This window comes from Nerophis lumbriciformis, linkage group LG23 (genome assembly GCF_033978685.3).
Source record: "Nerophis lumbriciformis linkage group LG23, RoL_Nlum_v2.1, whole genome shotgun sequence".
Taxonomy (NCBI): domain Eukaryota; kingdom Metazoa; phylum Chordata; class Actinopteri; order Syngnathiformes; family Syngnathidae; genus Nerophis; species Nerophis lumbriciformis.
The window spans coordinates 36,690,065-36,702,862 of NC_084570.2; the positions used below are offsets into that span (position 1 = coordinate 36,690,065).

The following is a 12,798-nucleotide window of genomic DNA, read 5'->3' on the forward strand; positions in this document are numbered from 1 at the left end:
GCCGGCTTTGTGTTGGTGCCTTTTATGCAGAACAGTGACCCAGAAGTTCTAACAGGCTGTGTGATGGAGGACTGTTCAATGGATGACTTTCATACAGAATAGCAAGAGATGGAAAAAAGGCTGAAAAATGCCGGCTTTATGTTTGTGCCTTTTATGCAGAACAATTACACAGAAAAAGGTGGGAAAATGGTGATGGAAGAATGTTCATTGCATGACTTTCATACAGAATAGCAAGAGATGGGAAACAAAGGCAAAAAAATGCCGGCTTTGTGTCGGTGCCTTTTATGCAGAACAATGACACAGAGAAAGGCGGAAAAATGGCGGTTCTAACAGGCTGTGTGATGAAAGATTATTCACTGGATGACTTTCATACAGAACCGCAAGAGATGGGGGGAAAAAAGGCTGAAAAATGCCGGCTTTGCGTTGGTGCCTTTTATGCAGAACCACGACACAAAAATGGCTGTTCTAACAGGCTCTGTGATGGAAGTTTGTTCACTGGATCTGCCGTGGGAGATTATCTAGTTTCACCTATATGGGTTAAAAAATAGTAATTAAAGTCTGCAAATGATGTGTTGTTGTTGAGTGTCGGTGCTGTCTAGAGCTCGGCGGAGTAACCGTGTAATACTCTTCCATATTAGTTGGTGGCAGCCGGTAGCTAATTGCTTTGTAGATGTCGGAAACAGCGGGAGGCAGCGTGCAGGTAAAAAGTTGTCTAATGCTTAAACCAAAAATAAACAAAAGGTGAGTGTCCCTAAGAAAAGGCATTGAAGCTTTGGGAAGGCTAAGCAGAACGAAACTAAAACTGAACTGGCTACAAAGTAAACACAAACAGAATGCTGGACGACAGCAAAGACTTACTGTGGAGCAAAGACGGTGTCCACAGTTTACATCCGAACATGACATGACAATCAACAATGTCCAAACAAAGAAGGATAAAAACAACTGAAATATCCTTGATTGCTAAAACAAAGTAGATGCGAGACATATCGCTCAAAGGAAGACATGAAGCTGCTACAGGAAAATACCAAAAAAAGAGAAAAAGCCACCAAAATAGGAGCGCAAGACAAGAAGTAAAACACAACACACAGGAAAACAGTAAAAAACTCAAAATAAGTCACGGTGTGATGTGACAGGTGGTGACAGTACACCTAATTTGAGACAATGCATGGTTGGTTATGGTTTAAAGTCATATCCAACAATTGCCACGACTTTTTACTGTCAACCGATTTTCGTTTTTTAATGATTTCTGCTGGTGGTGTGCCTCCGGATTTTTTCAACGCAAAAAATGTGCCTTGGCTCAAAAAAGGTTGAAAAACACTGCACTGGATGACTTTCATACAGAACAGCAAGCAAGAGATGGAAAAAAGGCACAAAAATGCCAGCTTTGTGTTGGTGCTTTTTATGCAGAACAATTACACAGAAAAAGGTGGGAAAATGGTGGTTCTAACAGGCTGTGTGATGGAAGAATGTTCACTGGATGACGTTCATACAGAATAGCAAGAGATGGAAAAAAGGCACACAAATGCCAGCTTTGTGTTGGTGCTGTTTATGCAGAACAATTACACAGAAAAAGGTGGGAAAATGGTGGTTCTAACAGGATGTGTGATGAAATATTGTTCACTGGATGACTTTCATACAGAATAGCAATAGATGGAAAAATATAGAAAAATGCCGGCTTTGTGTTGGTGCCTTTTATGCAGAACAATTACACAGAGAAAGGCGGAAATATGACGGTTCTAACAGGCTGTGTGATGAAAGAGTGTTCACTGGATGACTTTCATACAGAACCGCAAGAGATGGGGTAAAAAAAAGGCTGAAAAATGCCGGCTTTGTGTTGGTGCCTTTTATGCAGAACAATGACACAAAAATGGCTGTTCTCATAGGCTCTGTGATGGAAGATTGTTCACTGGATGACTTTCATACATAATAGCAAGAGATGGAAAAAAGGCACAAAAATGCCAGATTTGTGTTGGTGCTAATTATGCAGAACAATTACACAGAAAAAGGTGGTAAAATAGTGGTTCTAACAGGCTGTGTGATTGAAGAATGTTCACTGGATGACGTTCATACAGAACCGCAAGAGATGGGAAACAAAGGCAGAAAAATACCGGCTTTGTGTTGGTGCCTTTTATGCAGAACAATGACACAAAAATGGCTGTTCTCACAGGCTCTGTGATGGAAGATTGTTCACTGGATGACTTTCATACAGAATAGCAAGAGATGGAAAAAAGGCACAAAAATGCCAGCTTTGTGTTTGGGCTTTTTATGCAGAACAAATACATAGAAAAAGGTATGGAATGGTGGTTCTAACAGGCTGTGTGATGGAAGAATGTTCACTGGATGACGTTCATACAGAACCGCAAGAGATGGGAAACAAAGGCAGAAAAATGCCGGCTTTGTGTTGGTGCCTTTTATACAGAACATTGACACAGAGAAGGGCGGAAAATGGGGGTTCTAACAGGCTGTGTGATGAAAGATTGTTAATTGGATGACTTTCATACAGAACCGCAAGAGATGGGGAAAGCAAAGGCTGAAAAATGCCTGCTTTGTGTTGGTGCCTTTTATGCAGAACAATGACAGAGACCAAAGGCGGAAAAATGCCGGCTTGAATATTGGGCAATGCACACCATGTTGTCACAATACCGTTGACCGGTCGGTGAGTCGGCCATGTTGCATGAGCAGCCAGGACATTTAACCTGTGGATGACATTAGCATTGCCCTGCTGTCGACTCAGCCATGTTGTACTGAGCAGCCAGGACTTGAAATGAATGACATTGACAGATACAACATGGAAGAAGGGAAGAGTGAAAAGTCTCACATGAGCTGAGGAAAGTCCAAATAGTTGGGACCGACTCTGTTTTCACTATTTGAAAGTAGTAGTAGAGGTCGGGTGCGTTGTGAGCTGGGCGGCAGCCGAAGGCAGGGAACTTGGCGGTCTGATCCTCGGCTACATAAGCTAGCTCTTGGGACGTGGAACGTCACCTCGCTGGGGGGGAACGAGCCTGAGCTGGTGCGTGAGGTAGAGAAGTTCCGGCTGGATATAGTCGTACTCACCTCGACGCGCAGCAAGGGCTCTGGAACCAGTTCTCTCGAGGGGGGCTGGACTCTTCCACACTGGCGTTGCACGCAGTGAGAGGCGACGAGCTGGAGTAGCAATTCTTGTTGCCCCCCGGCTCAAAGCCTGCACGTTGGAGTTCAACCCAGTGGACGAGAGGGCAGCCTCCCTCCGCCTTCGGGTGGGGGGAAGGGTCCTGACTGTTGTTTGTGCTTACGCACCAAACCGCAGTTCAGAGTACCCACCCTTTTTGGATACACTCGAGGGAGTACTGGAAAGTGCTCCCCCGGGTGATTCTCTTTTCCTACTGGGGGACTTCAACGCTTATGTTGGCAATGACAGTGAAACCTGGAGAGGCGTGATTGGGAAGAATGGCCGCCCGGATCTGAACCCAAATGGTGTTTTGTTATTGGACTTTTGTGCTCGTCACAGATTGTCCATAACAAACACCATGTTCAAATATAAGGGTGTCCAAATGTGCACTTGGCACCAGGACACCCTAGGCCGCAGTTCCATGATCGACTTTGTAGTTGTGTCATCGGATTTGCGGCCTCATGTTTTGGACACTCGGGTGAAGAGAGGGGCGGAGCTTTCTATCGATCACCACCTGGTGGTGAGTTGGCTGTGATGGTGGGGGAGGATGCCGGACAGACCTGGAAGGCCCAAACGCATTGTGAGGGTCTGCTGGGAACGTCTGGCAGAGTCTCCTGTCAGAGAGAGTTTCAATTTCCACCTCCGGAAGAACTTTGAACATGTCACGAGGGAGGTGCTGGACATTGAGTCCGAGTGGACCATGTTCCGCACCTCTATTGTTGAGGCGGCTGATTGGAGCTGTGGCCGCAAGGTAGTTGGTGCCTGTCGTGGCGGTAATCCTAGAACCCGTTGGTGGACACCGGCGGTGAGGGATGCCGTCAAGCTGAAGAAGGAGTCCTATCGGGTTCTTTTGGCTCATAGAACTCCGGAGGCAGCGGTCAGGTACAGACAGGCCAAGCGGTGTGCGGCTTCAGCGGTCGCAGAGGCAAAAACTCGGACATGGGAGAAGTTTGGGGAAGCCATGGAAAACGACTTCCGGACAGCTTCAAAGCGATTCTGGACCACCATCCGCCGCCTCAGGAAGGTAAAGCAGTGCACTGTCAACACCGTGTATGGTGCGGATGGTGTTTTGCTGACCTCGAATGCGGATGTTGTGGATCGGTGGAGGGAATACTTCGAAGACCTCCTCAATCCTACCAACACGTCTTCCTATGAGGAAGCAGTGCCTGAGGAATCTGTGGTGGGCTCTCCCATTTCTGGGCCTGAGGTTGCTGAGGTAGTTAAAAAGCTCCTTGGTGGCAAGGCCCCGGGGGTGGATGAGATCCGCCCGGAGTTCCTTAAGGCTATGGATGCTGTGGGGCTGTCTTGGTTGACAAGACTCTGCAGCATCGCGTGGACATCGGGGGCGGTACCTCTGGATTGGCAGACCGGGAAGGGGAACCGGAGGGTGTGTTCCAACTATCGTGGGATCACACTCCTCAGCCTTCCCGGTAAGGTCTATTCAGGTGTACTGGAGAGGAGGCTACGCCGGATAGTTGAACCTCAGATTCAGGAGGAACAGTGTGGTTTTCGTCCTGGTCATGGAACTGTGGACCAGCTCTATACTCTCGGCAGGGTCCTTGAGGGTGCATGGGAGTTTGCCCAACCAGTCTACATGTGCTTTGTGGACTTGGAGAAGGCATTCGACTGTGTCCCTCGGGAAGTCTTGTGGAGAGTGCTCAGAGAGTATGGGGTATCGGACTGTCTGATTGTGGCGGTCCGCTCCCTGTACGATCAGTGTCAGAGCTTGGTCCGCATTGCCGGCAGTAAGTCGGACACGTTTCCAGTGAGGGTTGGACTCCGCCAAGGCTGCCCTTTGTCACCGATTCTGTTCATAACTTTTATGGACAGAATTTCTAGGCGCAGTCAAGGTGTTGAGGGGATCCGGTTTGGTGGCTGCAGGATTAGGTCTCTGCTTTTTGCAGATGATGTGGTCCTGATGGCTTCATCTGGTTAGGATCATCAGCTCTCACTGGATCGGTTCGCAGTCGAGTGTGACGCGACTGGGATGAGAATCAGCACCTCCAAGTCCGAGTCCATGGTTCTCGCCCGGAAAAGGGTGGAATGCCATCTCCGGGCTGGGTAGGAGACCCTGCCCCAAGTGGAGGAGTTCCAGTACCTCGGAGTCTTGTTCACGAGTGAGAGAAGAGTGGATCGTGAGATCAACAGGCGGCTCTGTGCGGCGTCTTCAGTGATGCGGACGCTGTATCGATTCGTTGTGGTGAAGAAGGAGCTGACCCGGAAGGCAAAGCTCTCAATTTACCTGTTGATCTACGTTCCCATCTTCACCTATGATCATGAGCTTTGGGTTATGACCGAAAGGACAAGATCACGGGTACAAGCGGCCGAAATGAGTTTCCTCCGCCGGGTGGCGGGGCTCTCCCTTAGAGATAGGGTGAGAAGCTCTGCCATCCGGGGGGAGCTCAAAGTAAAGTCGCTGCTCCTCCACATCGAGAGGAGCCAGATGAGGTGGTTCGGGCATCTGGTCAGGATGCCACCCGAACGCCTCCCTAGGGAGGTGTTTAGGCCACGTCCAACCGGTAGGAGGCCACGGGGAAGACCCAGGACACGTTGGAAAGACTATGTCTCCCGGCTGGTCTCGGAACGCCTCGGGATCCCCCGGGAAGAGCTGGACGAAGTGGCTGGGGAGAGGAAAGTCTGGGCTTCCCTGCTTAGGCTGCTTTTCCCGTGACCCGACCTCGGATAAGCGGAAGAAGATGGATGGATGGATGGATAATAATAACAATAATAATAAATGAATGCCAATGACAGACACAAAACGGGAGAAGAGTTCCCTCACTAGTTTAGAGGAGTGAGTCATAATGATCATGTGACCATCAGTCCAAGTCTTTCTGGCTCCTCTGGAGCTCCGCCCCTGTGGCCTCGATGGACGTCAGACTGATTTCATGACAAGGTTTGATGGCGCCCGCTAACAATCTGATCTTTCTTGGTGTGAATGTGCATCATTGCATCATACGTCTGTTTTTGAATAATGCATTCAGTCAATTAGGAGGAATAATTATTCGGGAATAATTTTAATTTTAGACGTAATATTACAAGGATAAAGTCTAATATGACAAGAAAAATTTTAAATTTTTACATGAATTAACATGATAAAAATATGATAGCTCCCTCCATCAGTGTGTGAATGTGTGTGTGAATGGGTAAATGTGGAAGTAGTGTCAAAGCGCTTTGAGTACCTTGAAGGTAGAAAAGCGCTATACAAGTACAACCCATTTATAATACACAAAAATCATCATTACTTCTAGGATAATTATTTGACTCATAAAAATACGTAATATTACAAGAATAATGTCTAATATGACAAGAAAAATATGAATTTTACATTAATTAACATGAAGTATGATTATAATGTTTCTGGTCATCATCCTGTAATACGACGTCTGACCAGAAATATTATAATATTACTTCAATCAATTTTTTTCTTCTTTTTTTTTTTTCTTGCCCTGATGTGGGATCTGAGCCAAGGATGTTGTTGTGGCTTGTGCAGCCCTTTAAGACACTCGTGGTTTAGGGCTATATAAGTAAACATTGATTGATTGATAATATTACTTCCAAACAGAAGTAGTATTACAGGATGATGAGCAGAAATATTATAATAGTACTTCCAAACAGAAGTAGTACTATTACAGGATGATGAACAGAAATGTTATAATAGTACTTCCAAATATAAGTAGTATTACAGGATGATGAGCAGAAATATTATAATAGTACTTCCAAACAGAAATAGTATTACAGGATGATGAGCAGAAAAAGGTGTTGACATTTTGTAAAGCATTTTGGTAAAAAGTATTTTATTGGAGGACGTTTAGATGTGAACCTACCACAAGTAAACAGGGCTGCTTATTTAGCACATGATATCGCACATTTGACATGCTAGCACATTCATTTTATTTTTTTCTGATATCGGTCAGCGGCGAACAAAAGTCCACAGTCAACAAGCAGAGAGCATGAAAACCATTCTTTGGAGGATCTTTGATGTGAGAACAACAATCATGGGCGTGGCCATTAAAGTCCTTTTTATCCTTGTCATCCCTCACTAAGATTCTCTGTTACACACACACACACACACACACACACACACACACACACACACACACACACACGTGCGTGCGTCAGTCATGCACCTGGCTGCTAAGAAACAAAAATCTAATTATGCTCAAGTGTGACTTTTGTTCTGCAGATAAAGGTTGCAATGGCAGATGGTTCATGATCCTCTACTTGTGTGTGTGTGTGTGTGTGTGTGTGTGTGTGTGTGTGTGTGTGTGTGTGTGTGTGTGTGTGTGTGTGTGTGTGTGTGTGTGTGTGTGTGTGTGTGTGTGCGCATCCGTGAAGACGGAACCCGCTAGCAATTAATGTATATTTAGATTTGCTTTTCGGCATCGGTGTAATTAATTCTGTACTGTATGTGGCTGGAACACACACCCACACACACACCGCACACACACGCGCACACACACACACACACACACACGCACACACACACACACAGACGCACACACACACACACACACACACGCACACACACACACACACACACACACACACACAAACTGTGATGTGAGGAGATTGGTTGGATTGAGTTGGGATATGTCATTTTTAAACATTTGTTCATGACTGATTGAAATGTCTTTTAAAATAGAAGCAAGCAGATATGACATATACTACATCTACTGTAGATGTATGTATATACACTGCTCAAAAAAATTAAAGGAACACTTTGAAAACACATCAGATCTCAATTATGAAAAAAAAAAGTCAGATATCTATACTGATTTGGACAGTTTAATGTCTCAGGAATAAAAGGATGCCACAACTTTTGATGGAAATAAAAGTTTTCAGCCTACAGAGGGCTCAGTATATAGACACCCCAAAAATCAAAGTGAAAAAATTATGTGGCAGACTCGTCCATTTTGCCTAAATTCAATTTCTACAACTCCAAATTATTTTCAATATCTTGTGTGGGCCCCACGTGCTTGTATGCATGCTTGACAACGTCGCGGCATGCTCCTAATGAGACGACGGATGGTGTCTTGTGGGATGTCCTCCCAGATCTGTCTAAGGGCATCAGTGAGCTCCTGTAAAGTCTGAGGAGCAACCTGGTGGCGTCTGATGGACCGAAACATTATGTCCCAGAGATGTTCTATCGGGTTTAGATCAGGTGATCGTGAGGGCCATTCAATTGTGTCAATTCCTTCATCCTCCAGATACTGTCTGCATACTCTTGCCACATGAGGCCGAGCATTGTCATGGACCAGGAGGAAACCAGGACCTACTGCACCAGCGTAGGATCTGGTGCAGTAGGTCCTGGTTGACCTACTGCAACCAGGACCTACTGGCAGTCAGACTGCCGTTCTCTAGCCTGTAGAGGTCTGTTCGTCCCTCCATGGAAATGCCTCCCCAGACCATCACTGACCCACCACCGAACGGGTCATGCTGAATGACGTTGCAGGCAGCATAGCGCTCTCCTTGGCTTCTCCAGACCCTTTCACGTCTATCACAGGTGCTCAGGGTAAACCTGCTCTCATCTGTGAAAAGCACAGGGCGCCAGTGGCGGACTTGCCAATTCTGGTGTTCTATGGCAAATGCCAATCGAGCTCCACGGTTCTGAGCAGTGAGCACAGGGCACACTACAGGACGTGGTGCCCTGAGGCCACCCTCGTGAAGTCTGTTTCTGACTGTTTGGGCAGAGACATTCACACCAGTAGCCTGCTGGAGGTCATCCTGTAGAGCTCGGGCAGAGCTCAACCTGTTCCTCCTTGCACAAAGCAGCAGATATCGGTCCTGCTGATGGGATGAGGACCGTCTACGGCCCTGTCCAGCTCTCCTAGAGTAACTGCCTGTCTCTTGGAATCTCCTCCATGCTCTGGAGATTGTAGTGAGAGACACATCAAATCTTCTTGCAACAGCACGCATGGATGTGCCATCCTGGAGGAGTAGGACAATCTGCGCAACTTCAGGAGGGTTAAGAAATCGCCTTATGCTCCCAGTCGTGATAATGACTCTAGCTAAAGCCAACACTTGTGGAAAAACCTGATAAAAAAAATTGTTCCTTTAATTTTTTGGAGCAGTCTATATATATATATATATATATATATATATATATATATATATATATATATATATATATATATACTACATCTACTGTAGATGTATATGTATTTATATATATATATATACTACATCTACTGTAGATGTATATATATATATATATATATATGTATATATATGTATATATATATATATGTATATATATATATATATATATATATATATACTACATCTGTATATATACATACACACACTACATCTACTGTAGATGTATGTATATATATATATATATATATATATATATATATATATAATTACATTTACTGTATATACATACACAGTACATACTGTACATGTATGTACTGTATATATAGCGATGTAGTATAATGTAGTATATATACTGTATATATATATATATATATATATATATATATATATATATATATATATCCATCCATCCATCCATCCATCTTCTTCCGCTTATCCAAGGTCGGGTCGCGGGGGCAGCAGCCTAAGCAGGGAAGCCCAGACTTCCCTCTCCCCAGCCACTTCGTCCAGCTCCTCCCGGGGGATCCCGAGGCGTTCCCAGGCCAGCCGGGAGACATAGTCTTCCCAACGTGTCCTGGGTCTTCCTCGTGGCCTCCTACCGGTCGGACGTGCCCTAAACAACTCCCTAGGGAGGCGCTCGGGTGGCATCCTGACTAGATGCCCGAACCACCTCATCTGGCTCCTCTCGATGTGGAGGAGCAGCGGCTTTACTTTGAGCTCTCCCCGGATGACAGAGCTTCTCACCCTATCTCTAAGGGAGAGCCCCGCCACCCGGCGGAGGAAACTCATTTCGGCCGCTTGTACCCGCGATCTTGTCCTTTCGGTCATAACCCAAAGCTCATGACCATAGGTGAGGATGGGAACGTAGATCGACCGGTAAATTGAGAGCTTTGCCTTCCGGCTCAGCTCCTTCTTCACCACAACGGATCGATACAGCGTCCGCATTACTGAAGACGCCGCACCGATCCGCCTGTCGATCTCACGATCCACTCTTCCCCCACTCGTGAACAAGATATATATATATATATATATATCCTCTCTGAGCTGCCACCGTATCGTGGTAGAGGAGTTTGCATGTCCCAATGATCCTAGGAGCTGTCTCCTATGATCCTAGGAGGGTCTCCCAAGACAAACTGGTCCTAGGTGAGGGATCAGACAAAGAGCAGCTCAAAGAACTCCATGAAAAATACAAACAAAGGACCCAGATTCCCCTCGCCCGGACGCCGGTCACCGGGGCCCCCGTCTGGAGCCAGGCCCGGAGGTGGGGCACGATGGCGAGCGCCTGGTGGGCGGGCCTGTCCCCATGGGACCCGGCCAGGCACAGCCCAAAGAGGCAACGTGGGTCTCCCCTCCAATGGGCTCACCACCCACAGCAGGGGCCATAGAGGTCAGGTAGCAATGTGAGCTGGACGGCAGCCGAAGGCAGGGCACTTGGCGGTCCGATCTTCGGCTACATAAGCTAGCTCTTGGGACGTGGAACGTCACCTCGCTGGCGGGGAAGGAGCCTGAGCTAGTGCGCGAGGTGGAGAAGTTCCGGCTAGATATTGTCGGACTCACTTCGACGCACAGCAAGGGCTCTGGAACTAGTTCTCTCGAGAGGGGCTGGACTCTCTTCACTCTGTCAGCAGTGAGAGGCGACGGGCTGGGGTGGAAATTCTTGTTGCCCCCCCGGCTCAAAGCCTGCACGTTGGAGTTCAACCCAGTGTACGAGAGGGTAGCTGCCCTCCGCCTTCGTGTGGGGGGACGGGTCCTGACTGTGGTTTGCGCTTACGCGCCTAACGTCAGCTCAGAGTACTCACCCTTTTTGGATTCACTCGAGGGAGTACTGGAAAGTGCGCCCCCGGGTGATTCCATCGTTCTAGTGGGGGACTTCAACGCTCATGTTGGCAACGACAGTGAAACCTGGAGAGGCGTGACTGGGAAGAATGGCTGCCCGGATCTGAACCTGGGGGCAGCAGCCGGGACCTGCGGAGAAAGAGCAGAAGAGTCACGAAGGTCATGGTGTGGCATGTGCTCTACTCCCTCCTCCTTCCGTCGCGCGCTCTGTCCATGTGCCGGGGTTGCCGGATGCGCCTTGCGGTGGACGGCCAGGTGGTCCTCGGCGAGGGCCACCGCAACTACCAGGTCCCGGGACTGGTGGTACCGGACCCAGTCGGCCGTCCGCTTCGGGATCGCCTCCAGAAACTGCTCCCGGACGAACTGGTCCAGCAGCCTGCCGTCGCCCTCTTCCGGCAGTAGCCAGCGCGTCGCCGCCTCCTGGAGCCGCTGGCAAAAGGCGAATGGCCGGTCCTCCTTCCCCAGCCGCGTGGACCTTAACTGACGCTGGTATTCTTCAGCGGTGCAGCCCGTTCGGTCCAGCACCGCCCTCCTCAGGTCTATAAAGCGCATTATGGACGCCGCCGGCAGGCTGAGCGCCGCACGCTGCGCTTCCCCCGTCAGGAGCAGCAAGAGTCTTCCGGCCACGCGCATGCTCTCGTCGTGGCCGCAAAAATGTCTAAAAAGGCATGGGAGTCCTCTTCATTCCCCATGCGGTGAATGGTGACGGCCGTCGGCCCTGACCGTGCCCCGCCCACCTGGTCCGCCAACGCCCGCAAAACCTGGCACTGTTGGCGGCTGCATGCTGCCACCTCCGCAAGCACGCCCGCGAGAGCTGTCAGGGGGTCGTCCTTCCCCGACTCTGGTGGCCCCTCATTGGGCGCCAAATTGTGGAAGTCGCTTTCTTCCGGGTTCTTCGGGCCACCAAGCACAGACATCACCGCTCCTTTTCAGGGCTTTCAGACACTGTTTTATTTTACAAATCAAGTCTCTGTAGTGCTTTTCAGCAATTGTCTTCCGTCCGTGCCAATCCTGCTCTCGCTCTCGTTCTCTCTCGTGCTCCAACTCCAGCCACCATCAACAAAAACACCCTCTCTCCTTCCCGGCTGCTGCCTTTAACAGAGCGACAGGTGATTAGATAAACTCTCCCAGGTGGGCCATCTACTCACCTGTCGCTGATCTCGAAGCCGATCCTGGTACATCCCGCTTCGCCGCAGGCCACGCCCCTCCACAATATCCTACTGAGAACTAATGTCCACTGCAGTGGACGTTTGTCTTTAGTCTGTTATTTTGCCATCGAAGTTCCACATTAAATGGAATAAAAGACCAAATGTCCACTGCAGAGGCGGTGAGCTCTCAGCAGGAAGTAAAAAAGCGTGCGTGAATACAAACAGGTCATTCTGAGAAGTAGTGGAGTACAAAGTGAGTCTCCATCTTGGTTTCAGTGGGCGATGTTCAAGCCTTGGCGGAGGTATCTGTTTGACCGCTCGGCTTTTTGCTGAGCTTTTAGGTGCTAGCAGGCGCCCATTAGCACGCTGCAGCTATTTAGCGATCAATAAGCCCGATCAATAAAGGTTTTAGCGCCTGAAAGATGTCTGCCTCAGACGTCACAGCCAGGCAGCGTCCAACACAAAGTTCTTCTTCTGCCGCAGGAAGACCTCGCCGCAAATATTGTTGCATCTTCCGCGCCACAGCGAGTGTTGTTACGTTTACATGCGGGTGTTGTTACGTTTACA

At 48.2% G+C, this 12,798-nt stretch overlaps 1 protein-coding gene across 2 annotated transcripts in view; it reads left to right on the forward strand.

Moving 5' to 3' along the window:
- Positions 1-12,798, forward strand: part of prex1 (phosphatidylinositol-3,4,5-trisphosphate-dependent Rac exchange factor 1) — a 245,354-nt gene that overhangs the window by 116,636 nt on the left and 115,920 nt on the right. The window lies entirely within an intron of this gene.